Source organism: Chelonoidis abingdonii, chromosome 2 (assembly GCF_003597395.2).
Source record: "Chelonoidis abingdonii isolate Lonesome George chromosome 2, CheloAbing_2.0, whole genome shotgun sequence".
Lineage (NCBI taxonomy): Eukaryota > Metazoa > Chordata > Testudines > Testudinidae > Chelonoidis > Chelonoidis abingdonii.
The window spans coordinates 258,912,381-258,925,066 of record NC_133770.1 but is presented as its reverse complement, the minus strand read 5'-3'; the positions used below and the strand labels follow the sequence as shown (position 1 = coordinate 258,925,066).

At 45.7% G+C, this 12,686-nt stretch overlaps 1 protein-coding gene across 3 annotated transcripts in view; it reads left to right on the top strand.

Moving 5' to 3' along the window:
• Nucleotides 1–12,686, top strand: part of TP53INP1 (tumor protein p53 inducible nuclear protein 1) — a 79,136-nt gene that overhangs the window by 5,385 nt on the left and 61,065 nt on the right. For 2 of the 3 annotated variants that reach the window (XM_075063113.1, XM_075063114.1), the window contains one exon: nt 1,696–1,854. The gene's annotated coding sequence lies outside the window, so the exon portion shown is untranslated. Of the gene's footprint in view, nt 1–1,275; nt 1,855–12,686 lie in introns of all 3 variants that reach the window. The other variant, XM_075063112.1, reaches the window with a different exon arrangement.

Here is a 12,686-nt window from a genome sequence, read left to right as displayed (position 1 = left end):
AATCAATGAAGGCTACACTCAGAAAGACCTCAAGACTTCTGTTTGAGCAGCATATTCCAGTTTCACTTTTGTTTCTGCTGCCTGTCCCTCCCTTCCCACATCTATCTCCAGACTTCTTCTCCTTGTCCAGATTTATTCCGTCCTCAACAATCTTCTATTCATTGAACTTTTTGAAACTTTGCCCTTTTACAGAGAGGTAAGGGATTGACTCTGTGTACACAAATTTGTAGAGGGACAATAAGGGTCAAGTCTGTTATTTCTCACCCCTAAATATTATTTATTTATTTAATTTATTTATTAAAACATTTTTGCTGTTAACAAGCATGTTATCTCTGGAGACACATCTACAGTTGGAGAACTGCAAAACTAAGCATCTCTGATGGTATCTTCTAGACTGAGCACTGAATCCCATTGGGTAGATAGAAAGATTAATCTATACAGAAGCCCCTGGAACCTGTAAAATTGGGTCCCTAATCCATGAACTATTGGAACTCGTTTACAAAACTTTCCTTTAAAATTACATGAATATATTGTCTCATACTATAGAATTAGAATTTGTAATCTCTATTCCATGATGAGATATCTGAGCTATAATGTTTCCTAAAACTATCCTTAGGTTTTTTCCTCAAAAATCACTTTATCAAAAAAAAATCCAGCTTAAATAAAAAAATCTGGTTTTTTTTTTTTTTTTAAATCATTGATTTTTATCCATCCTGCCAGCGAGGGTCAAAGCCCGCGCATCGCTGCTGCCCCCCTAGCACCCGCGGTGCCCCTTTCTCCCGCTCCCCCTCCACCCCGTGGCCCTCCCCCAAGATTTTAGTCAGGGATATATAGTGCAAGTCATGGACAGGTCACGGGCAGTAAACAAAAATTCACGGCCTGTGACCTGTCCATGACTTTTTTACTAAAAATACCCATGATTAAAACATAGCGTTAGTGTTATGGTCACTCAGGCTGTAGCTTCTACCCCCTGATTGGCCAGGCAACTGGATTTAAAAGCACCATCACACTAAAGAGAAGCGTGGGTGGGTGGGTGTGTATGGGACTCAAGTTAATGGCAACATTAACTTGAGTTAAATTTTCAGTGAAGACAAGCCCTTATTCTGTGGTTTGAAAAGCATTATTTACATTTTCAATGCAGTATAATTAAAAATAACATTTCTGATCCTATTCACAAAATAAGATAATGGTAATATTTATGTTCCTATTCCCAACTCAGTCACAAAGTAAAGTAACGGTGATATTCCTGTTGGATTTAAAACTCCTTGTGACCAGGGGTACCAGGCCTTCACAGCCCTCTGTTGGAAGCCCCTGACTGGCTGTTCCATTGCATCCTGCCCTAGGAAACAGTCTTGAGAGGAAAAGAACAGCAAATATTCAACCTCCCAGCTTACCTAGAAGAGTAGCCATTTTGGAAAGCAGTGAGATTTGGTCCTCCAGCAGCTAGAAGGACTGGGAACCAGCAACGCCCAATCAAGGCCCACCAGACTGAAATAAAAGAAGCTGCCTTTTGTCAGCAAGTCAGTCTGTGGCCAGAGCCAGAGGAGTGAGGAAGGATGTTCCCTAGACTGCTACTAAAGGGCCCCGGTCTGGTCCCAGGCTATAATCAGCAGCAGGAATTCAGAGGGAATCCTGCTGACCCAAGTCAGGAGAGGAAATTTAGCTGCAAAGGGTAAGAAACTGTTTTGTTTATAGTTGGCCCAGAATCAGAAGGGACTGTACCCTGGAAAGGTTTTGGACTCTGTGATCTGGCCAGTGGGCTGAGCCACAGAAGACCTACAGAAGTAGGCTGACAGCCTCCTGGGAGCTGAAGAGGGTAGTACTATGTCCGGATCCTAGGGGGCGCTCAAAGAGGTAAGTCCAACACACCACACCTTAGTTTTAATATTATGAAATATATGCACTGTGTAATGTTACTTCTTCCTTGGCTAACTCCCTAAAAATTTCCACAAACGTTTTCTTTGATTTTATTTTCCAGTAGAAAAGAAGTTAGGTAAATGGACACATCTCTACTTCAGTGAGCAAAGCAGCAGAAACACTGATTTTTACAAAGAGAACTTTCATCTTCTTGAAAGTATTAGAATTAGCAATGAAATCTTATAAAAGAAGATATTAAAATGACTTTTGCTAATAATTTTAACTAGGTTATTGCCATTTTGATAGTAACAAGAAAAGAATAAACTGTCTTATTAAATAGTGTTCCTGCCCTTATTCTCAGTGCATTGAATTTTGTGTCTTATTGTTCTAATTAAAAATACAGTAGTTTCCTTTGAAAAGAGACATCACATATCATGTAACAGCATTGGAAAAGGTACTTCAAGACTGTACTGATACTAACAAGTTAGCCCTTTGTATTGTCAAATAGAGTGAATTGAGTTAATCTTTCAATGAGTTGCATTTACTTTAAACACATTAAAAGCATAATAAAGTTAGGAGGAACTTCTACGAAAAACATAATGGCTCTCAATGATATCATAATGGAAAAATCTACAGATCCATTACTCCTCAGTGATCTTGCTTCATCACCCAGTTTTCAATCTCTCTTAAAAATATAGCTATACCTGGTGCATTCTTTTTACAAAAAAAAAAAAGTCTCATGAAACCTCTGCACCCTCTAATGTCCTCAGATGCATTCTTGTATTGATTTGGCCAAAATGCTGGTGACAAGAATGGCTGGTAAATCTGGGAGTAGAACTCTGTTCTAAAGTGGGCAGCCATGTGCTGTCACAGACCTGATACCTTTTATATGTAACACTAGAACTAGTCAACCAAAGCCTTAATTGACGCTTAACTTACAGGAGTGCCCTTACAAAACATGACCAGCAGCAGTAATTTCACGTATTTAACTCAGTAATAAACTAATACATGTAGTAACAAAGACATTTTTAAGCCCAGTGTCTCTTTCATATAATGTAATCTCTAAGACTTCAATTACAAAGCAGAAACCTCAGACTTCCAAATCTATTGCTAGAGATCCAAAGGTTGGAGCAGTAAGTGACCAGCATTGTCACTGCATTATCTGGTTAGTTTTATGGTTTTGCCATAGTATATGTGATGATGTGAGGATCCTCACCACTTCCTGCCCTTAGTGTCAAGGAATCTTGTCTCTGCTTGCTGTGGATTAGCTCTATAAAACCAACAGTCTCTGGCAACATAACCACTACTTTCCAGGTCTCTGCAGACCTCGCTCTCTGTACAGGTAGCAACAGTCACACATCAACACCCCCCATACTCAGAGCATTCCTTGCAGTGTCCAGCCTCTTATCCACTGAACACTGATAGTATTACTAGGCCTGCTATACTTAAAAGAAGACTAGACACCAACTTTTAATATTCAGCACAGAACAGTACTTTGCTTAACACCATAGCACTCAAATATCGTTATAGTGAAAACAAGAATAAGTTTACTATCAAAAACTAGAAATTCAGGTGATAGAGTACACCGATATGGGCGGGGGGTGGGGTGGGGGGAAATGGCTGTATCAAACAAAACCATAACAAGGGACTAAGCTTAAGGAACAGGTTAAATTCCTGTCTAAAAAAGTTTCTCACCCAAAATTCTCTTTAACACTTTTCCAACCAAGGCTGGCTGAGACCCAGCCATAGGCAGCAGGTACAATAGGCTAGGGAAAGCTCAGCCTTCCCTAGTGCAGCCACTACTGCAGAATGCGGGTTGCATGTTTTTACTTAGTATTATGCAGGTTCTGGGGCATCTGAGGAATTTACTAATGAACCCTAATGAAGCTGAGTAGCAGATACTGCCTCCTCTGCCACCCTGGAACCTGCCTGGCACACACAAAATGCTCAGCGTTCTTCCATTGAGCATCTGGGGGTTTCGGGAGGGGGAGGTGTGCCACATTTCTCATTCTCCAGCTGGGGCTGCTCAGGCTGGCCTGGAGCTGGGGTGGCTCAGGTGGCAGGGGCTGTGGGCTCAGGTAGGCCAGCCTGCGTGTCGGCCCACCAGCACTGCTGGGGCCGCTTAGGTCAGCCTGCTGGCGCAGCTGGGGAAAGGGGCTTGCAGTTCTGGCTAGCCCATAAAGGCTTCTCCAGTTTAGTGGGGGAAACAGGGAGGAGGCTGCTCTGGCCATGGGGGGCGGGGCCTCATGTGGAAGGGGTAGGGCCAGGAGGTAGCCTCCCCAAAGGAGGGGTCTACCTGCTGCCCATGTCCCCAGTTTTCATTAATACAAACACGTTGTCCGTTTACTTTCTTTATACAGATACCCTGGTGTCTCTTTCTGTTTTACGGATAAAGGCAATGAATTTTGAGGTTACTCATAGATAGGATAACATCCCTCTGCACATGTCTGGTTTTTTCCTGTGTGCTCCTTTTCTGTTGATTTCACTTCCTTGTTTATATTTGACTTTGTATGCAAATAGGTATCCATTGTGTTGGCTTACAATGCTTAATTTACATCAGGACAGAGATAAATGTTTATCTGAAATAACCTGTTTTTCACTTTTGCTGGTGAGTAATACCTTGATACAGAGTTTAAGAATATATTTTCAGTATACAATTCATGCATACATTTCACAATGATCTTTATGAACTGTGTGTTCCCAGCTTTCATTTGAGACCTCAAATGGTGAACCAGAATCAGGATATTCTTGTAACCCCTTTGCCAGGTTAAGAGATTCTTGGGTCACAGTCTGCTCAAATCCTTTCATGAATTTCTTCTTTTTTTTGGTTAATGTCACAACTTTAAGTATATTTAATATTTGCAAAAGATGCTGGAAAATGAAGCTTGCAGTTTATTCACAGACCACGAGTGTAGCACTACCTGCTTCCCTGCCAATGTATCTCAACACTGACCTAAAGAATTGAGAACCTACTTCAGTGGATATGGAGAATGGACCTCTTTGCTAAGACTGACTGCAATGGATTAGGCCCATAGTTAGGCGATAAGAGTTACTAGTGCTCAGATGCACTCAGTATCAGCCCTTACGGCAATTTTTGTGGTGAAGGATGCTGCATCCCACTACTAAACTCCTGAGCTGCTTGCTGACATCCCTGCTACCTGTCTATACCCTTCTTTTGTACATTTGGCTACTGAGTTTTAAAGATCCTCATAATTCAGTGGTTTTCAAACTTCTGTACTGGTGACCGCTTTCACATAGCAAGCCTCTGAGTGTTACCCCCCCTTATAAATTAAAAACACATTTTTATATATTTAATACCGTTAATAATGCTGGATGCAAAGTGGGGTTTGGGGTGGAAGCTGACTGCTTGCAACACCCATGTAGTAACTTTGCGACCCCCTGTGGGGTCCTGACCCCCAGTTTGAGAACCCCGTCTTAATCTGTCTTGTACTAAGATTATATGCTTTGGCAAATATTGTTTATGGTTAGGTCTAACTGAATAACGTAAACAAGTCAATTATGACTGTGTCCTAGTTCCACTTAGACTGTGCCAAGGGCTGTCATAACTTGTGCCTGGTGACCATGACCCCAAGGGGCCTTTTGGTCAGCCAGTAAGAACCGGAAAGCAGTGCCACTCTGGCCAGGCCCTCTGTGTTCCCTGAACAGGGCAGCAAGTACTGTAGTAGTGGCACAGAGCCTTACACTGATTCTGCCATTCAGGGATTTCCCCCTATGCAAGAACAATTCCTGGGTTACTGGCTCCATCAGCTGGGGCCACACAAAAACGTCCTTTAGACCTGATTTATTTTTTTTTTCCCTGAAACTCAGCGTGGAAAAAAAATCTTAAATTTTGAATGACACTGATGAAGCTGTGTGAGAGTTGTAGTCAATTTAACATGTGTGGCTTCCAAAAAAAATGCTGCTTTCTTGGTGGAGGACCTAACACTCAAAACCAGTTTGGATTTAGGATTTGAAACTTTGTGCCCCTTCTCTTAAAAGTTAGGGGATGTTAGGGTTGCCAGGTGTCCGTTTTTTTTTTTTTTACCAGAATGTCTGGTCGAAAGGGGAAACTGGCATCATTAAGTCAGGTCAGCACAGCACAGCTGACCGGATACTAAAAGTCCAGTTATCTGCAGTGACTGGACTCCCCTGGAGGTCACTGGCTGCTGCAGGAGCCTAGAAGAATGGCTCTGCTTAGCAGCTGCTGCTCTTCCTACCCCCTAGCCTAACAGAGAACTGTCTGGCTCCCGGACCAGGCGTGTGTGTGTGTGTGTAACGTCTGCACGTGGCTGTGCCCTGATTTCCCCACCCCAGCTTCTCAATCTGGGGGCTGACCCTCTGCGTCAGCTCCTCCCAGCCCAGCTCTGCAGGCAGCAGGTGAATCCTGGGGCATGGTGGAGTGAGCAACGGGGGCAAGGGTGAAGAATGAGTGATGGGATGGGCAGAAACAGGCAGGGCTGGGGGCGGGGCTCAGAGGAAGAGGCAGGACAGGGTGGGCCCTCGGAGGAAGGAGTGGGGCAAGGGCCCTCGGAGGAAGGAGTGGGGCAAGGGGTAATCGGTTTTCAGGGATTAGAAAGTTGGCAACCCTAATGGATATGCTACTTTTAAAATAAACTTGATCTGAAATTTAAAACATTGTTAAAGATTTTCCTACCAAGTTGTTAATTGCCAGCAACTCCAGTGCCAAATTTAGTTATCCATGAATGTGTGATGAAAAGTACCACTTAAGTGATGAGCATGTCACCATAAACCTTCCTTGATGTTATCATCCTTCAGCTCATGCACAACCTCTCTTCTCCTATTTACTTCCCAGCAAATGTAATCCTTTTTAGTACAATTCACTTTCACCCTAATTGAATTTAGGGCCTGATTCAAAGCCCATTGAAGTCATGGAAACAGTCCCATTGACTGCAATAGGCTTTTGATCAAGCGCTTATTCCCCAGCAGGTGTAAATTGAAAGTTACTCTGCAATGGGAACTTTAACAAAGGTGGCTTGGGAACTAAGAAGGTGCAGTTTCCTTTCTAGAAAGGCTTACCATTCCGCCAAAGTTTTCTGAGGCATTTCAGTGACGCATAGAATGTTGCAGTATGAAATAATTTTACTATACAAATGGCTCTTCAATCTTCATGGATGGCTAGACGGTTGTGCAGAAAGGATATTCGTACAACAAGATTATGTAGAAAATGAGTTGCTGTCATCTCTAGTACAAAATCTGACCACCCATAGTGAAGCAGTTAGGGCAAAATTTCAAAAAGTACTCCGCAATCGCAATTGGGATCAGGTTTGCAAAACAGCCCATCTCCCACTTAGTCACCTAAATAAGGACCAGGCTCTCAAAAGCACGCAGCACCCCATGTACGGAGTTCTCTTGAAAATGTGACCACTAATTTTGATGTCTAAATGGGAGCTGAGCTCACTTAAACATTTGCTCTCAACATGGGTGCTGTGTTCTTTAAAAACTTGACCTCTCTGAAGAGTCATTCTCAGAACTCAGTGGAGCCTTGATTGATAGGATGTCACTAGTTTGGCTGCCCCTGCATGAAAGTGCAGATGAAGCAAGCACTGTTTTTTGTTCCATTTTGTTGCCTCCGGTGACACGCTGCAAAGGGTAGATGTAAATAAGGAGTATTTGAATGGAATTCACAACGTGTAGGCTTTTTTAGATAATCAAAATATTTCTGCCTCTGTGTTGTATGCAGATATATTACTTATTAACTCTATTGTGTGCATCCGTTATCTTGCACCTGTTATTTGTTACATAAAAAAGCCTCCGAGGTGATCTTGCCAAATGACATGCTCTGGCCAGATAAGAAGTGTTAGCACTTCCTAGGAAGAAGTATGGACACTAAAAAGTACAGGTGGATGCAAGTCTAGTGCACGTGCATTGGAGAATTTTCTTAGTCAGCAGTATCTAATGGGGTGGCACACGTACCCTTCCTTTCTTCACATGCTTTGTGAGGGTATAAAGGGCTGAGCTGCCCCATCACACCAATTCCTTCTCACTGCCTGTGGCATATGTTGGAGCAACTCCCTTCAGGATTTACCTCTACTTTAGTGTTACTTACTTAGGTCTACGGGATGCTGAGCGGGGTGTGGGCGTCAGGGAGAGAGAAATCATCCTTCCCTGCAGTTGCTGGCAGTACCAGCCTCTATGGTTGACCATGGCAAGTCCCTGGGCTTTAAGAACTGCTTGTCCTGCAAGGCAGTCATGTCTGTGAACCACAGACAAGAGATCTGTTCTCCTTCAGTGAGGGGCATGTCCTGGAAGGTTGTGAAATCTGCAGATGCTTCTCAAAATGGACCGAGCGCTCAAAGTAGAGGCATGCAAGAGCCTTTTTTTCATGGAACAGGCAGTGAGGTTGGTCTCTGATCATGGTCTCTGGGCACCTGGATCCTCAGGAGCCCAGAGGCTGTCAGACTGCCCCAGCTTCAATGTCAAACTACTGAAGAGTCACTCAGGGCTGCGGCTTCCTCATCTGGGAAGCAGAGACAAATTGGACTTAAAGCACAAGTCCTCAAAGGAGACGAGCTGAAGATCCTCTTCTCTGGATCTGACTTTGGGGCTGCATAAGGCCACCAGGCTTTCAGACATTAAAGGTGCCTCAAAACTGAAGAGAAGTTCCCTGAGCATTGGACCCCATGCAGCTGAGTGGCCCTGGCCACAACAGAGACTCCATCTGTTGCTGCTGTGGCCATTTTAGCCACCTTGATAGCTGGGCAATTGGAGAGACCACTGGCTAGCATGGTACCAGCAGAAGCCTGACTTCAGTATTGGCCATTCTGTTGCCTCCTCCACTGGTGCTCAGGCGACTGCACTAGAGCCAATCTGCAGATGCTCCCAAGGCTGGCACCCATTCAACTACTGGAGCTGTTTACCCTGACACTGTCCAGGTTCGTGGACCTGGTGACTTTGTTGCTTCTACCATCCAGTCAAGTTCCCCCCTACACCTACAGGGCAAGCCCCACCCTTCCTGGAAGACTCTTCCCTTTTCTCTTCAGACTCCCAGGAAAACCATCAGCTGGCCCCAGTTCAGGTTCCAGCACTTGACAGCATCAGTCTTGCCCGGGGGATAAAAGGCACCAGTGGCTGATGGCAGTGTGTAGTATTGACCCAGCCTGGTCCTGGGACCACTGGGACCAACATCGTGGGGACTGATGTCATATGATTATGATCTGAGGAGCATTTAGACCCCCATAACATCTCAGTACTACCCACAACTAGCTACTATACTGTACTTTTGGCATAGACTATCATCCCCCCTCCAGCTACTGGACCTGTTCCCATTACATCTCTCAGACCAGAGCTAGGAGTAGGCTGCTCCAGTGCAACAGATCTAGAGTGAGGGACAGATGGTACCAGCTACAACCTCCTGTCCAGATGATGCCCTACTAACCACACCTTGGGAGTGCCTTGCTATGTGAAAATATTATTCCCTGGCTCCAGATCAGTCTCCTACCTCTTCTGAGAACTACAACATGTTCCAAGCGCTCAGGAGATGCATGATATACCACATAAATGCCTTGATATCCTATGCATAGCATCATAGATCAACAAGGAGTTATAGGGCTTTAGTAGGTGCCAATGGCAGACACTGGTATCACTGGCACCAACATCCAAATGAGCAGAGAGACTGTACCAAATCCCAGTTATTGGGCATGGACAGTTCTGATTGCACCTGGTACTGGGATCTCTAGTGTTGATGGCAGCCAGCAAGAGAACCCATCAAGGCTGCCAGAAAGTGATCCCAAAGACAATGAGACAAAGTGCCTCTACCTGCTTTGCCAGACATCTTACTTTGTTTTGAGTCTCCAGGTGAGGATCTCTCACTACCAGGCACTCTTGGCAAAACACAAGCATGTTGACAGGAGTGCTTTACAACCATTTATTGACAAACTGCCACTGGATTACAGGGATAATTTTCAGACTGTCTTGGTGGAAGGTCATGTGGTGACCAAAATTGCAAAGCAGACAGCCTTGGACCTGGCACACACTGCCTCCGTGGTGATGGCTACAGTGGTCACAATGTGCCGCACCTCTTGACCTGGCATTGAAGTTACAAACAGCAACTCAGGACATGCTGTCAGAGTGTTGCTTGATTTTTTTATTTATTTATTTATTTATTTTTTAAATGAGAAAACTGAGGCAATGAGATTTTTCAAAGATTCTAGAGTCACTCTCTCATCCCAAGGATTGAGGTCTAAAGTGCTGCCTTAGAGAGATCCCGATCAGCAACAGCTGTTCTTCTAGTATAGGCTGCCTGAGCCCCACAGGCAGAGGCCCCTAGAAGAAAGTCTAGGGGGAAGGGTGTCTGTCCCTCAAGTGCATTTACCAGGCAGCAGACTTGACTTGGTGCCCAAAGACACCGTCTCTTTTATGTTGTGATCCTATCAACAAACAAGTTGTGGACAGTCTGGCCTAGTGGCTGGAGCAAGAGTCTGGCTTAACAGTTAGAGCCAAAGCTTCTGATTCAGAACCAGCCCCATCTGACAAAGGTCAGAGCTGGGAGGCAAAAGCCTAAGCCTAAACCAAAGGGTTAACTGTAGTGTAGCTGAGAGTCTGAACGAGGCATCTGGTGTGTGGGCAAAAGCAGGTAATGGCTGAGGCTAGGACTGGATCAGGGCTGGAGCAGAGGGTTGGGGTGGGTGTGTGTGTGTGTGTGTGTGTGTGGAGGGGGAAATGAGGGATGTGGGGTGGGGTGAGGGCTCTAGCTGGGGGTGCAGCCTCTGAAGTGGGGATGAGGGATTTGGGGGTGCAGGCTTCCCCAGGCCTACGAGGGGGAGAGAGGACTCCCTGCAACACTCTCTCCTTGCAGCAGCACCTGGGCTAGGGGGGAAAGGTGCCTTTCCCCCAGCTGTGGCAGCTCCAGGGCTGGGGCCATAGGGTAGGTGGCTCTCCCCCGGCCTCTCCAGGGCTGGCAGAGGAGTGCTTCTCCCCACTGCAGCCTGAGCGCCTGCTCTGCGCTTAATAGTCTGCTGTGCAGCCACATGGCTGCACAGCTTAGAGGGAACTTAAGCTAGGGGCTACTCAGATTCTCAGATCTGGGCCAACACTGTCCATTCTTCAACTGTTTGGTGTGTTGTTAATGAGGATTTTTTTTCCATTCACCATCAGCCGTGTAGAGGTTAATTGGCTGCTGTACTCAATGCAGAGACAGCAATTGCTTACCTACTACCCAAGATCTCTGTGGGGCTTGAAAGCTTGTCTCTCTCACCAACAGAAGTTGGTCCAATAAAAGATATTACTTCACCACCCTGGTCTCTCTGCCTCTCACTGACAGATCACAGGGCCTGATTTATACTTTACATGCCCCTAGGCACAACATCTTCAACACCCCTGCCCCCCTGCCTACAGCTGACCTTTGTGTTTTCTGTAAAAAATGAAACTTTTAACTTATAGGCATTCCTAGGCACATGCCTACTGTGTCTAATTGGAAATCCGGCCCTGACTCTCTGCTCCCGCTTGCAGCCCCCACCTTCTCACCCCACCATAGGAGTGGAGTCCTGCTTCAGGCTGCTGGGTCTTACAGCAGCATGTAGATTTGTTACTCTGTATGCAAGGATCTGCTTCTGGCAACTTCAGGCACAGCTATCTGCAGTTCGCCACCCAAAAAGACACGAGCTAGACCATGTTGTTTCTCTCCCCCTGCAGTCCTCCAGTTGCTAGACTGGTGGAGGGACCTGGGCAGTGTATGGAATGTGGTCCTATACAGTTCTAGGTCACCCATAAGAATCAGACTTTAAGGTCAGAAGGGACCATCTTGATCATCTAGTCTGACCTCCTGGATGTTGGAGGCCACAGAACCTCACCCACCCACTTCTGTAATACCAGCTCCTCTCCCGTCACAAGAACTGTAGCATCCAATTTGTTCATGATCAATAATGCATCCATGTTCAGGTGAAGGGATTTATATGGGTGACCTCATGGCTTGGGTCCTGTGGTCTGTCACAGAGGGCCTTACATATCAATGTTATAGAACTCAGGGCCATACACAGGGCATCTGAGCATTTGCAGCCAGACAGACCTGGTAGTAGTCAATATGGCAGCAGTCTTCTACCTAAACAGGCAGGGAGGGGCCATTTGCTGGTCTTGTCCCTTGTGCCAGGAGGCCATCCAGCTTTGGGACTTTGTCATAGAGAGCAACATGGACTGCTGACTAGGTAATCTCCTGGGGTGGGCAGTGTGAAGGCAGATGACCCGAGCAGGCACTTCTGAGACAATTACAAGTGGGTGATGCATGTGAGAGTCCTTTGGGACATCTTTCCAGTGATTTGGAGGGAGGACGATTTCATCACATGGGCCTTTCTCTGACAGCCGGAAACAAGTGCTGCCACTTCTTTTTTGAGGGGGGGCAAAGGGGCACAAACTTGTCTCTCTGATGGCTTTTTCCTCCCACAGATGGACAGACAGACTATGCATTCCCCTTCTGCCCACAGTGTTGCAGAAGATCAGGGGGGAGAGAGCCAGAATTATCCCCAAGCCCTTGCATGACCAAAGCAAATGTGGTTGAGGGTCTCTACAATCTTTCTCTAGTACCACTGATCTCTCTCTACTCTTGATCTTCAACCTTCTAGTCCAGAATGGGGGCTTGGACTTGCACCTGAGCTCCCTCCACTTGATGGTGTGGATGCTCACTGGTTGACACCAGCAGAGTTTATCTGTGCACGAGACATTCAGTGCATCCATATTAGTGGCAGGAAAATGCTACTAGGTCCACCTACTTCTAGACAAAGTTGGCAAGCTGTGTGCAGCAGCACTGGATAATCCTCCATACATTCTGGAATACAGGAGGTCCTGGATTATCTATCTGTTGCAGCTGAAATGCTCTG